The 18338-nt window shown below is 36.6% G+C and overlaps 1 protein-coding gene across 5 annotated transcripts in view; it reads left to right on the top strand.

Moving 5' to 3' along the window:
- Positions 1–18338, top strand: part of Smr (Smrter) — a 512335-nt gene that overhangs the window by 28492 nt on the left and 465505 nt on the right. The gene's annotated exons all lie outside the window — the stretch shown is intronic.

The raw sequence follows: 18338 nt of genomic DNA, 5'->3' as shown, positions 1-18338 counted from the left end.
TATTTTTTTATTTTAAACGTCACCACGCCCATATTTCTAAACTTTAGTAAATTTTCATCGTACACTGTAAAATCTATCCACATATCAAGTTTCGACAGCTTATTTGATATTCGGTAATGATTTAGGTAATCAATTTTCCATTATTCGAAAATTTTCATAACGAAAAAATGGGCGTGTTCATCATTCGATTTCGCTCATTTTCAATACCAATGTGTTCTGGATATTTCCGGGCCCGGATGAACCCGTGTATCTAATTAGGTAAAGACATACAAATTTTTGCTAAAGTTGTCTTGTTTACGGACTGACATACTATCTTAACCGAAATTTAAAAATACCTTTAAAACTATACATATGCGCATACAATTTTAAAAAATATTCTTATAAAAAGGTTTCACAATAATTTAAATAAATATGTAAAAAAAAAATTAAAGCATGAAAATACATAAAAAGGAAAATTCAAAGGTAACACTTAAGGAATATCTTAAAACAAATAAATACCTAAAATATCAGTAAAATTAAAAATCGAAATTTTTATGAAATGATTAACAAGTGATAGCATTTAGAAATTTGTGGAATATATAAAGTTTATTAAATTATTTTATAAGCTCGAGGCCTAATCCAAATAAAACACAGTGTTTTACTGAAGTTTCAGACTGAAGTCGAACTATCGAAAATACAAATACAAAGTAAAACACTGTGTTTTATTTGGATTAGGCCTCGAGCTTATAAAATAATTTAATAAATTTAAAGATTAAAGGCCAATAATAATTAAAAAAAAAAAATAAAGTTTATTAAAATAATCATAACAAATTCGGTACAAGGTTATAGCTGGAGCCTGTGATATTCGATTAAACGATTGATCTAAAATTCCCTTTTCAGAATTCGATTAGTTGAAATCGAATAATCGTACAACGTTGCGTATTCGAGCTCTTGCTCATTGTGGAAAGTTTCATCAACAACTTTCATGAATGTTAGGTTAGGTTGAACTGGATGGAACGTGAGGACCTCACATAGACTTAAAGAATGTTAGAAATGAAAAATTTCTAGGTGGACAGAAACAGCAACAACCACTGCATGGGTTCTTGGCCAAAGTAGCATTAAAATACTTAAGAAAACGTTTTTCTAAACAGAGTGGCTTTTCGGCAGTGATTTAGCAAAACGCCGAATTTATTCCTGCATTCAAAATGTTATCTGCGAAAGTGTATTTGCTTTGCAGATACCTTTCATATTTGGCATTAAACAGCCCACCAATTTGCAGGAAATTTTAAAAAGAATCGCGACGCAAGTTGGAAGAAACCCTCAGCCTAAGTCATCTCGGAGCAAGTTAAAATTAAGGGATAAATCTTTTGCACATCAGAGGTTCCACCATAAATTAATCTTCATGATTATTAAATCTTCATGATTATTAAATCGATAAAATTTATAATTCCCCAACGTACTCAAATTAGTTCCTAATGTGAATTGAATTTGCTTTAGTTCTGTGATCATTCTCGACTCGATTACTAGTGTAGTTATCTTACAATTTTCTCGACTCGAGATTACACTAGTTATCTAACGTGGTTACATAAACATTTTCTAACGTTAGAGAAATTGCTTGTCCATCAGCTGAATGCTTAGGTTGAACTGGCCGGTCCATGTGGACCTCTCATAGACTGAATGAGAAAGTAGGGCAGCTGTTTGCTTGTTGCTTATACTTATCACTGATTATGAGATAAATCAAATTTCCTTTTGATTCTACATTCTGTTGTTCGGCGAATTGGGTTTGGATGCTCTTTGCTATCAGCTTGTATATAGTCGCCTTCATAATAAAAAAAAATAACGCTCTCATCCCTGACCCGTGCAATATTACAAAAAATTGAGCATTCAAGCTTTCAACTGGTTCATCCCTGAGAGTCCTGTTATGTGCAGTTAAGTTTTGGATTGTTGGGTCTACGTGAATGGTCAGGGACCTCTATTTTGACATTAACATATGGGCTGGGCTAGGTGAGCACCTCATATGGGTAATACCATCACCTTGAAGAGATGTATAAATTGAAATAGCAAGGCTTGTCACACGAATCCCTTAATTGATTGATTAATTTAGAAGTAAATTTGAATACGTAAGCTTCCAACCGTTTCGTTACTTGAATGAACAATTTCCTAAGCAATAAATGCCTTAATGACCGGATTATCTTAAACAATTGGCGGTGTGCTAATTTTGAAATAAATTTTTTGCTAGCAGTCATCAGTTTCAATTTAATTTAAACTTTATAACTGTGCATAATTTAAAAAAAAGCCTGTTTATTAAATATATTTTGAAAATTCGATTCTTTTTAATGACCATTATATAGATTACTTACATACATATGTATGAGTGAACTACCCGTTTGGTTTAACGGTTTATAATTAATTTAAAAGATAAATAATATTACACACAACAACAGCATTGCATCTTTTTGCTCATTTCAGCTTTAAAAAGGCGATAATCAAAAATTGTTTTTAAATTATCAAATTAGCATAAATATCATTGGCGTTTTAAGTTTTTTTTACTCGTTTATACCCACATACTTCTCTTAATCATACAAAACTTCAAACAGATATAAATTAAAACTGGTTCTAAGCAATTTAAATTTAATCAGCCTTAGGTTGAAAAATAAAAATTTCCTAAAAATAAATATATAAATTAAATAATAGAAAATAATTTTAAAAATTCGTTAATGACAATCCCGTGGAAAATTTAAATTTGAGACGCTTAGTTTAGTAAACGAGCACTGTGAGTTAATTAATAAATAAAACAAGGAAGTAGCAAAAGTTATAAAAACTGGGGAAAAAATTAACAGATTCCATGGTGACGAGTTTAACGTTTTGAAACATAATAGAGTTCTTCGTTCGCAAGTTCAAGGCGCCAGCTACTTAGGGCGGGAGAACTGCCAGATCTGGAGGGAGCAATTAAGCTAGGCTCTAGAAAACTTGTATTTGCCGAGAGGACAGATTTATTCAATATCTTAAGTACTGGTACCTAATTGGGGCTTTTGTTGTTTGGACGTCAAGCAAATTCTGATAACAATATAGACACATTCAGGTATTGACGGGCCAGTTCAACACCTCTCTGAAGTTGGCAAGACAACTTTTACGTGGAAAAAAATTACCTATTGGGAAAATAGCCGTGAATTTGCCGTAATTTATCCGTGAAACAAAAAAATTTTCCGTGGCCATATTTTAGAAAATACAGAAAACCACCTTAGAGACCAGCTAGGAAAATAATTCTTGCACACGAATTTGCCGTAAATTTGCCGTAGGTAAGTGGCATATTATATAATTTCGAAAAAATAAAATTTAACTTTTTTTTATGGTGCACCGCCAACTTCACGTGAAGTTAGCGTGCCACTTTTCGAAAACCACCTCAGACACCAGTTAGGTAAATAATTCTTGCACGTGAATTTGCCGTAAATTTGCCGTGAATTATCCGTGAAACAAAAAAATTTGCCGCGGCCATGTTTTAGAATATACAGGGTGACACGCCAACTTCACGTGAAGTTAGCATGCCACCCTCAGAAAACCACCTTAGAGGCCAGCTAGAAAAATAATTCTTGCACACGAATTTGCCGTAAATTTGCCGTAGATAAGTGGCATATTTTATAAATTCGAAAAAAAAATTTTCAAATTTTTTTATAGTGCACCGCCAACTTCACGTGAAGTTAGCGTGCCACCCTCAGAAAACCACCTTAGAAGCCAGCTAGGAAAATAATTCTTGCACACGAATTTGCCGTAAATTTGCGTAGATAAGTGGCATATTTTATAAATTCGAAAAAAAAATTTTCAAATTTTTTTATAGTGCACCGCCAACTTCACGTGAAGTTGGCGTGCCACCCTGTATATTCTAAAACATGGCCGCGGCAAATTTTTTTGTTTCACGGATAATTTACGGCAAATTCACGTGCAAGAATTATTTTCCTAACTGGTGTCTGAGGTGGTTTTCGAAAAGTGGCACGCTAACTTCACGTGAAGTTGGCGGTGCACTATAAAAAAAGTTAAATTTTATTTTTTCGAAATTATATAATATGCCACTTACCTACGGCAAATTTACGGCAAATTCGTGTGCAAGAATTATTTTCCTAGCTGGTCTCTTAAGGTTTTTTTTCTGTATTTTCTAAAATATGGCCACGGCAAATTTTTTTGTTTCACGGATAAATTACGGCAAATTCACGGCAATTTTCCCAATAGGTAATTTTTTTCCACGTAAAAGTTGTCTTGCCAACTTCAGAGAGGTCAGTTCAACCTAACCTTACCTACCTCTGACTTGCTCTTCCTAATTAAAAAGCACATACCCACTATATTAAACAATTAAAAGCCATAATTTGGACGCGTGGCTTGGAAGCACGTCTGTTCCAACCTCCAAGGCATCAACACCTGCTGCTTAGAATCGCATCCTTTCGAACGGCATAAGAAATAACAAAGAAGGGGAGAACGTTATACGAGTTCACCAATCCTCCGTGGCCTTCTGCTGCCTATTCATCACCCAAGTATTATCCAATGTTCCGCGGAATCACGTCCTTCCCGACATCATCAACAGCGTAGCTCTAACTTGTATTGAACTTAATAAATAAATAAATGTAAGGCGCGATAGCCTCCGAAGATATTTTAGGCCGAGCTTCTCTTCTAAGGCAGATGAGTTTCTAATCTGTTGAGCACACAAGAATCATTGCTTATGTTTGTTTCGATTTCTTTGAACTTCGAAATGCTCTTCAAGAAGATATCATGGTACTAGTGCAACTACAACAACAACAACATAAAAAGAATTTTCGAATTTTTTCCGAAAGGTGTTTCCGACTTTCTTATAAAAAAAAAGTTAAAACTATGCGCCCTGCATATTTAAGAATATCTATAGTACCATTCGAAAAGAAGTTGCGCAAATCAATGCGAATTCTGACAGTCTTATATATTGCGTTTTGTTGTAAGGAAATTTATTGGACTACAAAACTGCACGTTCGAAAAAGGCACACTTGTCAAAGTTTCGGAATTTTTCGAAAACATTTTGGAAAAATTTATGCAATTTTATTCTTAAATTAACAAAATTTAAAAAAGACGAATATATTTGATGCCGTGGTGTGGTGATGGTGTGTATTTCTGTCATGAAAAGTTTCTCAGTGAAAACTCATCTGTCATGTAGATGGCGTTCGGAGTCAGTGTAAAACATGTGAGTCGCGCAGGCCAATTTGTAGGAAAAATTTAAAAATCCTTTCGGAGGTATGTATATCCCGCCATGTATTTATTTATTTTTTATTTATAGCTGTATATAATTTGTCCAGAACTTAATTTGTCTCTGTGATTATTAACAAAGTCCAGGAAAATATGGATTCCCTTTCGTGGCGAATATAATGTATAAATTTTGTTTATAACATTTGTTTTTTCTTTCATTCTACTTCCTGCAACACAAAAAAACTTGTGACTCATTGCATATTCAATGAAATTTTCTACCGCAAAGCAAATGTTCTATAAATATTCAAGGCAGGTTTAACACATTTCACACTTTTTTTGCATATAATTTTTTATTTTCACCTCTGATCCCCATTTAATTGTCTATTCTCTGACATATTCCCACACACGGAAAGGAATTAAGCTACTAAAATTAACAGATCCGGTTTATTGTTTTTAAATTAATTTACATTCAGTAAAGTTGATGGCATTATTGTTAATTCAACCGAATTTTTTGTCAAGCAAGCAAATTTGTTTAGTTAGAAGAAAAACTGTTGGTCTCAAGTTAACAGTATTCTGTAAAGTGCACAGATTTCAATCAATCTAACTAATTTATCTGTTAAAAGAACTGATTTCTTTGATAGTTTCAACAGCGAACATGTTATGCAAATTCATCAGCAAATTTTAAAGAGAAACTTACGCTCACTACTTTGTTCATGCCACAGAAATCACTGTCATATTAACAGCCATTATTTTTCTAATGTTGACGAAAATGTGTTATTTTAACAATTTTCATTGGTGTGTTTATAGGGTCACATTAATAATTGTTAATTAAGGCAGAGCTAGAGCGCCGCCGTGGTGTGATGGTTGATGATATGATGGCTACGCCTATCACATCGAAAATCGTGGGTTCAAGACCAAGCAATACCAAAATCTTAAAAAGAAAAGTTTGTTTAGAAAAAATTTCTGTTCGGGTTTGCACTGCAAGTATTGTATTTATTTATTTTTTGTTCACTTTCATTCCAAATTGCAGAAAAGCTGTAAGAAAAAAAATATATATACATATATATGCTAAGAATTCAGACTTGAAACGTAGAATTAGTGATAAATAGGCAATGCAAAATGTTGTTGTTGTTGTTGTTGGCGAAGCACTGCTACAACAACAACAACAAGGCAATGCAAAATCGCTAAGAATAGAGACGAGAGAACTGTAAATTTAAAAAAAGTTCTTAAGAATGGTGAGGAGTAATCGATTATTTCATAAAAAATATATAAGAATGGAGACGAGAAAACTTAAATTAGTAATGTAAAAGTGGTTCTGTATGTGAAAATCTCAGCAGGAGCGGTTTGTCTACATTTTAGGAAAAATCTATAGAAATACATAGGAACGAAAAAATTTGTTTATTTATATTTAAAGGAATGTAGATGATAACGAAAACATGAATTACCAAATACTTAAAAAGAAGTTTTATCAATTAAAAAAAATATTTATGTTCGGGTTTGCACCGCAAGTAGTGTATGTATTGTTACGAATTTTTTAGTGCAATTCCTCTTATTTGCAACCTTCTGCTAACGTTCGAATCACTAAACTGTTGAATAAATAACTCCAATATTCAATAATGCAAAATGGCCTTTATTAAAGTACTTCACAATAACACTTCTACTTCTCGAAAGATAGCGTGCTTAAATCAAACTCAAACTGATTCTCAGCTTTACCTCCTTTATACTCTGTGATTTCCCCATTCGCATACTTCTAGGCGTTTCTATTTCTAGAATTTACTATTCGTTTACCAGCTATAAATTTCTCAGCATAGCCCATGCGCGTGTATATGTGAGTGATACTTCCACAGATGATTGCCTACCTTTGGGAGCATCTCAGATAAGATATATGCATGTGTTTGTGCGTCTCTCTCCGCTGCGTGTACGTACATATGTATAGACATAATGATTGATTCGTTTATGTAGATACAAGTGACTGCCTGCTTTATTGTTGTTGTGGCTTTATTTACTTAGTATCAGATTAGTGATGTATCACTTAGTGTCACTAATATTCGTTTTTTCAATAGAGCTGTAGATTTGACTGTAGAAGCACTTAATTCAAAATCAACAATTTCTGCGAGTTTGATTCAACAGCTATTTGCGATAGTTGATTTTACTAGCTGTTTTTCTTTCAGTGTAAGTATTGCGCTATGTGAGGCCATTATGACAGTAATTTTTGGATGTAATAATGACCGCAGCGCAATATTGGATCTTTTCTATTTTAATGTACAGAAGTTTATATAAACATATATGTGGTGCCTCTTATTTTAATGAATAAGAAACACTTATTTTAATTTGGGATGTTCAGGATTTATATTCGTTTTCAAAAATAATTAATACTAATGACAAAATTAACAATTATTAAGTAATTTGAATATTTAAGTCTGTATATGTCGATACTCGTTTTAGAACTAAACTTTTTCATATTTTTTCATTACTTCAATATTTTATTACAAAAGAATATGTTTCTGTGCTCAATCTGGATACAGTAAAATACAGTAGAACGGATTAAAGTATTTAGTACCTTAACCCATCCGATCGTCACTAATACTTAATTACTTTTCGCGCTAGTATATTACGTTTACACCATACACCATTGAGCCGATTTTCTTTTCAATGCACTTTGCATTCTTTCAATTTCTATTTTTATTTATTTATCCATTTATACAAATTTGACGCCGCCATTAAGAGCGTCAATTATAATTAATATATATTAGAGATGATATGCAGTGTAAGGGCCAGGCAATAACGTGGCGGTGGCGTTGACGACAAAGACAAAACAATTGCCATGCATCATCATTAGCCGTTGCTTTTGAATTGTTTTTTGATGCGGTTTGACACTTCAGTCCAAAAGTCCAAACGTCCGTCTGATAAATACATACAGTCACCGTCATACTGTCAGTCGTTGTTTTAAAAGTAAAACGAGAACGTTTTTTTTTTTGCCAATTGAGGAAAGTAATTTTGTATGCAATACACCATTACAGTTTTTTTATTGCTTTTCAGCTTTGCTGATTTTGCAAGACTTGAGGATATTCTCAAGTTTAGTACCGTTGTGCGGTGAACATAAAAAAGCCATTAAAATTAAAAAGCAGCATATTGCTAACGGCCACCGCCTACCTTTGCTACTTTTAAAAATATGTACATATTTCACTACTCACAGCATACTTTGTTTTTAGATCGACAGTTCTTTTACATTTACATAGTTTTCAAATAAGACCATAAAATGCCATTAATTTTTAATTCACTATCGACGCAATAACAAAAGTTGAAATACATTTCGAATTTCCATTACTATATTAATAATAAAAATATGTAACGTTCATAAGTGAATTCCCACTTTTTACAGATTTTCGCAAACTTTTAAACCAACTTCTGACAGTTCAATTAAGAACGCGAATAACGTTTAACGAAGTTTGACTTGAGATTTGTATTTGTTGCTGCCCAGTTGGCAGTTGTGATATAGAAGTGTGTACGAGACTACTGAGTACTTATATTCCTAAACTTTACCTCGTTCGTTGAACAATATTTTCACTTTAATGTGGCCTACATTTTCTAATAATTTTTCTTAAGTTTCACTCCAAATTGCAGAAAAATTGTAAGAATAACAAGAAAAAACATAATATGCTAATAAGTCAGACTAGAAACGTAGAATTAGTGATAAAGAAGCAAGACGAGAGAACTTTGTAAATTAAAAAAAAAGTTCCTAAGAATGGTGACGAGTAAACGATGATTTCAATCTATAAGAATGGAGACGAGAATACTTAAATTAATAATGTAAAAGTGGCTCTATATGTCAAAGGTCAGCCGGAACGGTTTGCCTGCATTTTAGGAAAAATCTATAAAAAATGGGAACGAAACAATTTGTGTATTTATATTTGAAGGAATGTAGATGATAAAGAAAACATGAATTGAAATGTACAAAAAAACGTTAAAAATTAAGACGAGAAAATCTGAAACTATTGCTGAAAATATTACGCTGAATCTTTTTGAATGGAGATGAGAAAAATAATTAATTTTTCGAGAAAATCGACTTAAAAAGAGACCGAAAAACCAAAAAATATTCACGTAAAATTCGTCGTGTATTTGAGTAGGTTAGATTTTAGAAAAAAAAAAAAGGCATGATTAGAGACGAGAAAGTCGTACTAATACAAGAGAATTGGTTAGACCGAGGAAAAGAAAACGTAAATGAAAACTCGATCTAGAATTGTAAAAGCGCGCTAAGAATGAAGACGAGAAAATTTAAAACTATTGGTGACAATAAAAATGTAAATATCAGAAAAAAAGCCTAAAAATCTATAAGAATCGAGACGAGAAGACATGAAAAACGAACTCGATCGGGATTTCAGTTAGTCGCTATTGGTGAATTTTGAATTTGTGAAAATAGGTTTTCAATACGAAAAAATAAAACGTGAAATAAAACTACAGTGGAGACAGTGCATGTTAAAATATGAGATTTAATAAATCTTAACAGTTAGAGCTCTAAAGATATGCTATTAGTTTTAGAAAAAACGGAAATGAGAAATAATGATTGAATAAAAACGTAATCTGGATTTGTGAAAACTGCTAAGTATGAAGACGATAAAATGTAAAAATATTAGTGACAATTTAAATATCAAGCTCAAAAATCGGCAATAAGAAGTTTTAGAATATATAAAAGTATAACAATAAAAATCGAGTTGAGAAAACACAAATTTAGTAATGTAAAAGTCCTTATAGAAAGCCAGTTACTGAAGGTGTGAACGCGAAAATTTTTTGATCTTAGTGTTAGAAGAATTTTTATGACTGGGGACGAGAAAACATGAATGAAAAGTCGATATAGATTTCAAAAAACCGATAAGAATGTAGACGAGAAATGTGAAAACGATAACCTCCGAAGCGATTTTAGGCCGAGCTTCTCTTTCAATTGCGTCGTGCTCCTTTTAGATTTCCCTACAAATTGGCGGGATACTTGTTTTATGCTTACTCCGATCGACATGAGTTTACACTGAGAAACTTTTCAAGGCAAAACAAGGCAACTTGTATCTAAAATCTTGATGTTGCTTTGTCCGGGGCGTGAATCCAGGATCTTCGGTGTGGTAGGCGGAGCACGTTACCATCACACCACGGCCGCCGCCAAGTACACGCAAACATATATGTACCACCTGAAAAGACGGGTACTGGTGCATCCACGTAACATTTTTTGTTATTTAGTATAAAAGAGAATTACATTAATACAAACATACAAGTGAAGCTAATGTGAACGAAATACTAATATAAAGAAAAAAATGTCCGTTAAGAATACAAAAAAAAAGTTAAACGAATGCTTCAAAATTCTTACAATTTCAATAGAAATTTATTAATTTATTTATATTTAGTTTATCGTATTACAGACCATTGTGGATAAGACAAGTGTGATAACTTCTGCATAAACGTCAGAATTACAAATAGAATGGATCAACTGATTTTCGAAGTGACTATCGTGCTCTCATCCTGTATCTCTTTCTATCACCCGCTGAAGATAGGCGACCGTATGCGCCGCCACATTGAACATCCTGTCAAAACGCCAAAAAGTAGCCATCTTGAACATCCTGTCAGGCAGTTGATGGATAAGATATCACACTTGGTTTATCCTCAATGTTGCAGACCTTACAGACTAGTTAACAATTCAGTGAAGATCCTATATTTTCGTTTTTCTATGTCGAGTCTGTGAACAATTTTAATTATCAACCATTTTTGTAACAATTTATCGTATTTTCACTTAACTGTTGTTGTAAAAAAAGAACTGATAAAACCCGGTCTTTGGTAGACTTAAGATGGACAAATGAAGCTATACCAAGCAAATTTTAAACAGTACTCCAGCAGCTCGAGTTATATTTCTGTGAAGAACCGTTAATAGAAGTGCGTGCCGCGTAGATTCCTGAAAAAGAAAAAAAAAAAATGTTATTGATTTTTGAACCCACAGCCCATTTAAAGACACCGCCCCAGCTGGATAAGTTTTCATTATTCAGGACCCTATGATATTCAATCTCAGACCTAGTTTATATGTATATAATAAGATTATCCTCATTTCCGTACTTTACTCCATATCGGTAATTAAATAACTACATTTCCCATTCCCAGTTTTTTGTTCCTAGTCCAAAAACCATCTCTAAGATGACATCTCTAAATGTAAATACGAACTAAAAGAGAAAATTTACGAACGTTTAGAGAACGGGGTCTAACTCTTTTGCACAAACATGTTCGGCACTCTTCATTCAGCTCATAGTTTGTATGCATAAATATTTTTATCCACCCTTTACAACCCACATTTCACTTATTTGCAATCCATTTTTTATGCTCTATCCCGAAATAGTTTTAGCTATCTCTTATCGCAACAATATCCAACATTTCAACAAAACTGACATTTATATTTGTCGTTTAAAATTTTGTCCTTCATCATTTGCTATTTACGCCATTACCTTTTTCCCCTTGTACTGAGTATAATATACCACGTCGTTTATTCAGTTTATTCATTTATCAGCAGTCGTTTGGCCGATTTTCATAATGTCAATATATTTTTCCATTTGTCAGCCCAATTTTCATTTTGTTATTAGTTATTTATGTGTGACTTTTCGTTTTTTATCAATATGGTTCTGAACGAAAAAAGATAAAATTTTACGTTGGTATATCCATATGTATGAACTGCATATATGATGCATGAAAAATTTATACATATGTTCACGTGGAAAACATACATACGTACGTACAACGTATGATTAGAGCACTGAAATAGCTATCTGCCTTTAATATCGGCCTTCATAGTTTTTGTTACTAACAAAGAACCATCAGCATTGTAGCGTCGTTCATTGTTTCTTGGTTAATGGTGTTTCTAGATTTATCCAGCACATGTTCATTGACTGACGTTGTATGGTGGTCTATGCGTGCGGCCCCATGGTTTGAGTTTAAATTTTCGTTTATTATTTTGGTTTTATAAAAAAGGCGGTTGTGTCTACTTAGAAGTAATTAAGCAAATACAAATGAATTACTTATATGTATATGGCAGGTCATAAGTGAAATATTAACTGTATATATTTATCTATAATTCTTGTTATAGCCGAAGGTTTTGGGGAATGTTGTCGATGTTGATGGTGCTTTGCCGTATGTAGTTCCGATACGTTCCATTAAGGTACTAGCCCGACCATCTCGGGAACGATTTAGTATGACCACATGAAACTTTCTAGGTCACACCGCCCTCCCACCCCCTAGATCCATGAGTAAATTGGGGTCGCCAGAGCCTCGATTTCTAAAGAAGCAGGATTCACCACGGGTAGGTGACGTAGACAATTGCGTTGGTTAGGTTAGGTTGAACTGGCCGGTTAATAAAGACCTGTGCAATATCATATATTTGATCCTGGCATCGACCGCAGTGACAATGTCTTAGAACGAACGTCAAGGCCTATCTGTCCGGTCAGGCGATGCAAATCTAGAAATCATCAACATCTACATCCCTCCTGTCACCTGTTGCCCCAGTGGATACCGCCCTAATATCGAGGCCTTACTCACTGGCAACAATCGCATTATCTTAGGCGATTTCAATGCTCATCACGACCTATGGCATTCAAACTTGCGGGCGGACAGTAGGGGTGAGATGTTGGCGGATTAAATAGACGAAACGACGTTCTGCACAATAAACGGAGACGCCCCCACACGTATGGTAGGAAGCTGTCATAGCTCGCCAGATATCTCAATCGTAAGCGCAGAACTCGTAAACTGCGTCAACTGGCAGCCGATGGTAACATTGGCATCCGACCACCTGCCCATACTTATTTCGTTCGAGCGTACCGCCGACTTCATCGTCACCGAAAAACGCACTTTCATAAACTTCAAAAAAGGAAAGTGGGAAGAATATAAATCTGCAACAGACAGCAGCTTTGCTGCCCTCCCTATCCCGACTGATGCCCGCCAAGGGGAGCGTGCCTTCCGTAAGGTCATTGAATCCGCCTCGGCACATTTCATTCCCGCCGGGAGAATTCCCGAAATCCGGCCCCACTTCCCGGCGGAGGCCGCGAGCTTAGCGAGGGAACGCGACCTTATAAGACAGCTTGTTCCAGGCGACCCCCAAATAAGGGATATAAACAAACGCATCAGATTGCTTGTGGACGAACACAAGCGGGCGAAATGGGAAGAGCACCTAAGAGGTTGTAACCTCTCTACCGGTGTAGGTAAACTTTGGTCCACCGTAAAGTCCCTATCGAATCCGACTAAGCACAAAGACAAAGTTTCCATCGCCTTTGCCGATAAGGTGCTGTCGGATGCGAAAAAATGCGCGAGCGCTTTCTGCCGACAATATATAATGCATCCTACGGTCGACAAAGATAGATGGAGAGCCAATAGACACGCACATAAACACAAACTCAGCGCGTCACCAATTACCATCACCGCTAGAGAGGTTGAGGACGCCATTGGTCGCGCTAAACCATCCAAAGCAATGGGCCCAGACGGCATAGCCATGCCGATGTTTAAAAACCTAGGGAAAGAGGGTTTCAAATATTTAGCGCATGTCTTCAACCTGTCTCTTTCCACCTTTGTCATACCCGAGAAATGGAAAATGGCCAAGGTGGTCCCGCTACTAAAGCCTGGGAAACCAGCTAACGTAGGTGAGTCATATCGTCCGATATCTCTCCTATCGCCAGTGGCAAAGACGCTTGAAGCCATTTTGCTCCCTTATTTCCAAGCACATTTGCAGCTAGCCCCTCATCAGCATGGCTTCAGAAAACTCCATAGCACTACCTCCGCGCTAAATGTCATTGGCACCCAGATAAATTGCGGTTTGAATCAATATCCCCACCATAGAACAGTACTCGTAGCGTTAGACCTATCAAAAGCTTTTGATACGGTCAACCATGGCTCGTTACTGCAAGACCTGGAAGGGTCCACCCTTCCCCCATGTCTTAAAAGGTGGACCGCAAATTATCTGGGTGGTCGGCAGGCATCGGTGCAATTCAGAAACGAAACATCAAAACAAAGGAGAATTAAACAAGGGGTGCCACAGGGTGGTGTCCTATCCCCGCTTTTGTTTAATTTCTACATATCTAAGCTACATTCACCACCGGAAGGAGTCACAATCGTTTCCTACGCCGATGACTGCACAATAATGGCCACAGGCCCAGGCCCAAAGATCGATGAGCTATGCAATAAAATAAACGGCTATCTCCCTGATCTCTCCAGTTTTTTCGCCTCGCGAAACCTGGCATTGTCACCGACTAAATCTTCCGCGACCTTGTTTACAACATGGACGCCCCAAATGTCGACCATATTGAACATCCACGTCGATGGCACTACGCTACCGACTGTCCTACACCCCAAAATCTTGGGTGTGACGTTTGATCAGGATCTACATTTTGGTGCGCACGCAACCGCAATTGTTCCAAGAATTCAGAGCCGTAATAAAATCCTCAAATCCCTTGCTGGCAGTACCTGGGGAAAAGATAAAGAAACGCTCTTGACCACATACAAAGCAATTAGCCAGCCGATTACGTGCTACGCGTCACCCATATGGTCGCCAAGCCTAAAAACCACCCACTGGAAGAAACTACAGGCCTGCCAAAATACTGCTCTCAGAATCGCCACGGGCTGTCTTCTTATGTCCCCAGAACACCATCTGCATAATGAGGCGAGAATACTCCCCATCAGGGAGAGAAATGAGATGCTGACCAAACAATTTCTGTTGAATACCCAGAAACCTGGGCATCCCAACAGACATCTGATTGACGAACCAGCACCGCCTAGGGGCCTAAGGAGTCATCTCCGTAAGCATTTTGAGGAAATACGGCACCTGAGAACCCAGCCGTATGAAGCGGAAAAACACAAGCAGGTCCTTGGTGAACTCCATAGACAGGCGTCGGACCTTTATGTCGGGAATTGCCCGGTGAATCCAGTACTTGAAGAAAAATATCCAGAACTCGCAGAAGAGGAAAGCATACTCCCCAGGGAAACGCGTGTCACTCTTGCTCAACTTCGTTCTGGATACTGTAACAGGTTAAACTCTTACCTATCCAGAATCAACCCCGACATACAATATGTATGCCCTGCTTGCAATGTGTCCCCACATGACACCAACCATCTCTTTAATTGTAATGTGGAACCAACGCCTCTAACACCCCTTTCCTTATGGTCCACCCCTGTTGAAACGGCAAGTTTCCTTGGACTCCCGTTAGAGGATATTGATGACAATTTGTGATCGGTCGCGGCTATTAGGTGGGGCGAGCATTGCTACAACAACAACAACAACAACATATCTTATAGATTAACTCCGTCCTCTTGGCAAATACTAGCAGTTTTCCAGGACCCAGCTTAATTGCTGCCTCGAGATCTGGCAACTCTGCCGCCTCTAATAGCTGGAGCCTTGACCTGTCGAGCGCAGGACACGAACACAGAACATACTAAATCGTTCCTTCCTGCAGCTCACATTTTCTGCACTTGCTGTTACTGACGAGACCTAACTTATAAGCATGTGACCCCAGAAGGCAGTGTCCAGTCAGTATGCCCAGGGAGAGCCTTAAGTCTTCTCTCTTCAGAGATATGAGCCACTTTGTGAGTCTAATATCGTAGGCTTTGCACATGATTTTAAAAATTTTCCAGCCCCGCTATTTCCGGTCCTTTGCCGGATACAGATCCGGTACCACAGCACCATTAAGGTGCTATCCCGACCATCTCGGGAACGATTTATGTGACCACATTAAACCGTCAGGCCATTCCCTCCCTCCCCACCCCCAAGTTAGGTGAGGTTGACAATTGGGTTTGGAGAAGCTATACATATATTGCGCTGGCAACCTGAAGGGTTGCGCTACACAGCCCCTTGAATCTGGTATTTGAGTCGCCTCTTACGACAGGCATACCTACCGCGGGAATATTCTGACCCCCTAACCCGCTGGGGTGACCCCCTAATCGCAGCCTGACTATCAATATATTGACGCGACTGTAGCTTAAGCACGCTTCCTCCAGAATTTCTGCTGCTTTCTTCACTGCTATAATTTCCGCTTGCAAAATGCTGCAGTAATCTGGCAGCCTGTAGGATCTACTTATTTTTGGGTCGACACAGTAAACAGCCGACCCAACCCCTTCCATTAATGTGGAACCTTCCGTATAGACGTGTATAGCATGCTCTGCCATTTCTGCACCCCGGCACCAACCCTCCGGCTCAATTGTGGCCCTAAGATTTCTTTCGAAGCTCAGGCACGGGACCATATATTCCGTTTGCCCGATATTAGATGGCGCTATACTGCTGTGGCCATAAGGCCAGCACTCAAGCTTTTCGAAGCCTTGTTGCCGTTGTTAAGTACTACCGTTTACCATTTACCGGACTTTTGGTGATCCGTTTTCTCGCTTAAGCGTGCAAGCGCAAAAGTACGTTTGTTACGTACGCGACTTCTACTTAACTATCTGTCTACTCCATATTTCTGTTTTCTGAAATTTCGCTGGTTTTCAATGGGCGCTTGCCAAGTCTGAAAACTCAAGATTTAATCCTTCACTTCGCCAGTAATAACAGTATAATGAATAAAAAATAAGTATGCAGTAGTGTTGGGAACTATCGAATGAAAACTATCGAGTTATTCGATAGTTCACTAATTTTCATTCATTCGATAGTCATTTGAAATTCGTTCATTACTATTTTTTCGAATTACTCGTTTTAGGTATGAATGATTCGTTCACTACTATTTTTTCGAGTTACTAGTTTTAGTTATGAATGATTCGTTCATTACTATTTTTTCGAATTACTAGTTTTAGGTATGAATGATTCGTTCATTACTATTTTATCGAACTACTAGTTTTTGGTATGAATGATTCGCTCATTACTATTTCTTCGAAGCGTTCGTTCTATTTAAATTTTTGCTGTGCATATATCAGTGTTAAAAAGATATTAAAATAAATTTAGCATACGTCAACCTAATCGACAAACGTTTTAAGCGTGGTAATTATTAAATATTTTTAACTGAGGAAGTGATTTTAACGATTTCATTTGTGTAGATATTTATAATGCGGCCTGGATTGAAGAGATCTTCCGTTTGGGAGTTTTTACCAAAAATGGCAATGAAGTTAAATGCCATATATGCAAAAAAAATTTTAAATTTTCTGGCAACACATCAAATTTAAATGACCATCTACGCCGTAAGCATCCGGCTGCCTCAGAACCATGGTGGAATAACCAGGTGAAGTAAGCCGTCAATTGTCTCGCTCTAAATTCTTCTTTGTTCTATCATTCGGCTATCTGAAAATTTTTCACCAATGTTGTCCCCGAAAAATGTGGTTTTTTTGCATTTTTCAGGAGTGAAATATGGTAGTTTTAGTCCTTTTTTCATCTAAACCAGTAGGTGAATATCGATGGACCTTTACCGGATTTAATTACAGAGATTCATATTTGGGTATCTTTGGTGTGGGCTTCCATAAGTAAGGTCGTGCTTAACTATTGCGTTTATATTATTAATGTTTCCATCATATAAGTATGTTTAATTTGTTCCAAAAAAATTTGAAACAGCTCTTTGTTAAAACAAACTATTAGAATTCGCGTCATATCCAACAAGGATTTTCGCCTGTGCAGCGCTACTGAAGACTTTCGAAAAATGTGCAAGAACTACAAAACTATCGTATTACACCTTATTTATGTACACTTCGCTAAAACAATGGATTTCTAAATACAATTACGAAAAATTGTTACTCACTATGTTTCTTTTGGCCTAAAAATTAGACCACTATGATAAGAAGAATGTTGCTGTTATGGATTGTAAATTAGAATATATGAATCCGGCTCGCTTGGATTAGCACCTTCTGGTTCTAGGCCGACTCCTATTATATCCCCTGACATATTTTAGTAAATAATAACTTGGGACCATTAGTAATACATAATGAATTAACTGTCAAGAGCTTATGGGAGATCTTCTGATCAAGTTTGTATGATATATTAAAAGGTCATATGTTTTACTTCCAACTCTCAATGTCAAATCAACAGAGCAGATGGAAAGAACAATGTATTTTTAGAGATCGAAACACATTTAAAAGTATTACGATCACTTCCAAGTGTGACTGTAAAACTTTTCATCAAACCCGAAACCCATTTAAGTGCGCAAAGTTCCTACAGTTCAACTATATAATGGATAACACCTCTCCCA

The sequence above is a fragment of the Eurosta solidaginis genome, chromosome 4 (assembly GCF_040869045.1).
Source record: "Eurosta solidaginis isolate ZX-2024a chromosome 4, ASM4086904v1, whole genome shotgun sequence".
NCBI classification, from domain to species: domain Eukaryota; kingdom Metazoa; phylum Arthropoda; class Insecta; order Diptera; family Tephritidae; genus Eurosta; species Eurosta solidaginis.
Note: the sequence above shows the minus strand (reverse complement) of the source record. Positions and strands in the feature narration are given on the sequence as shown.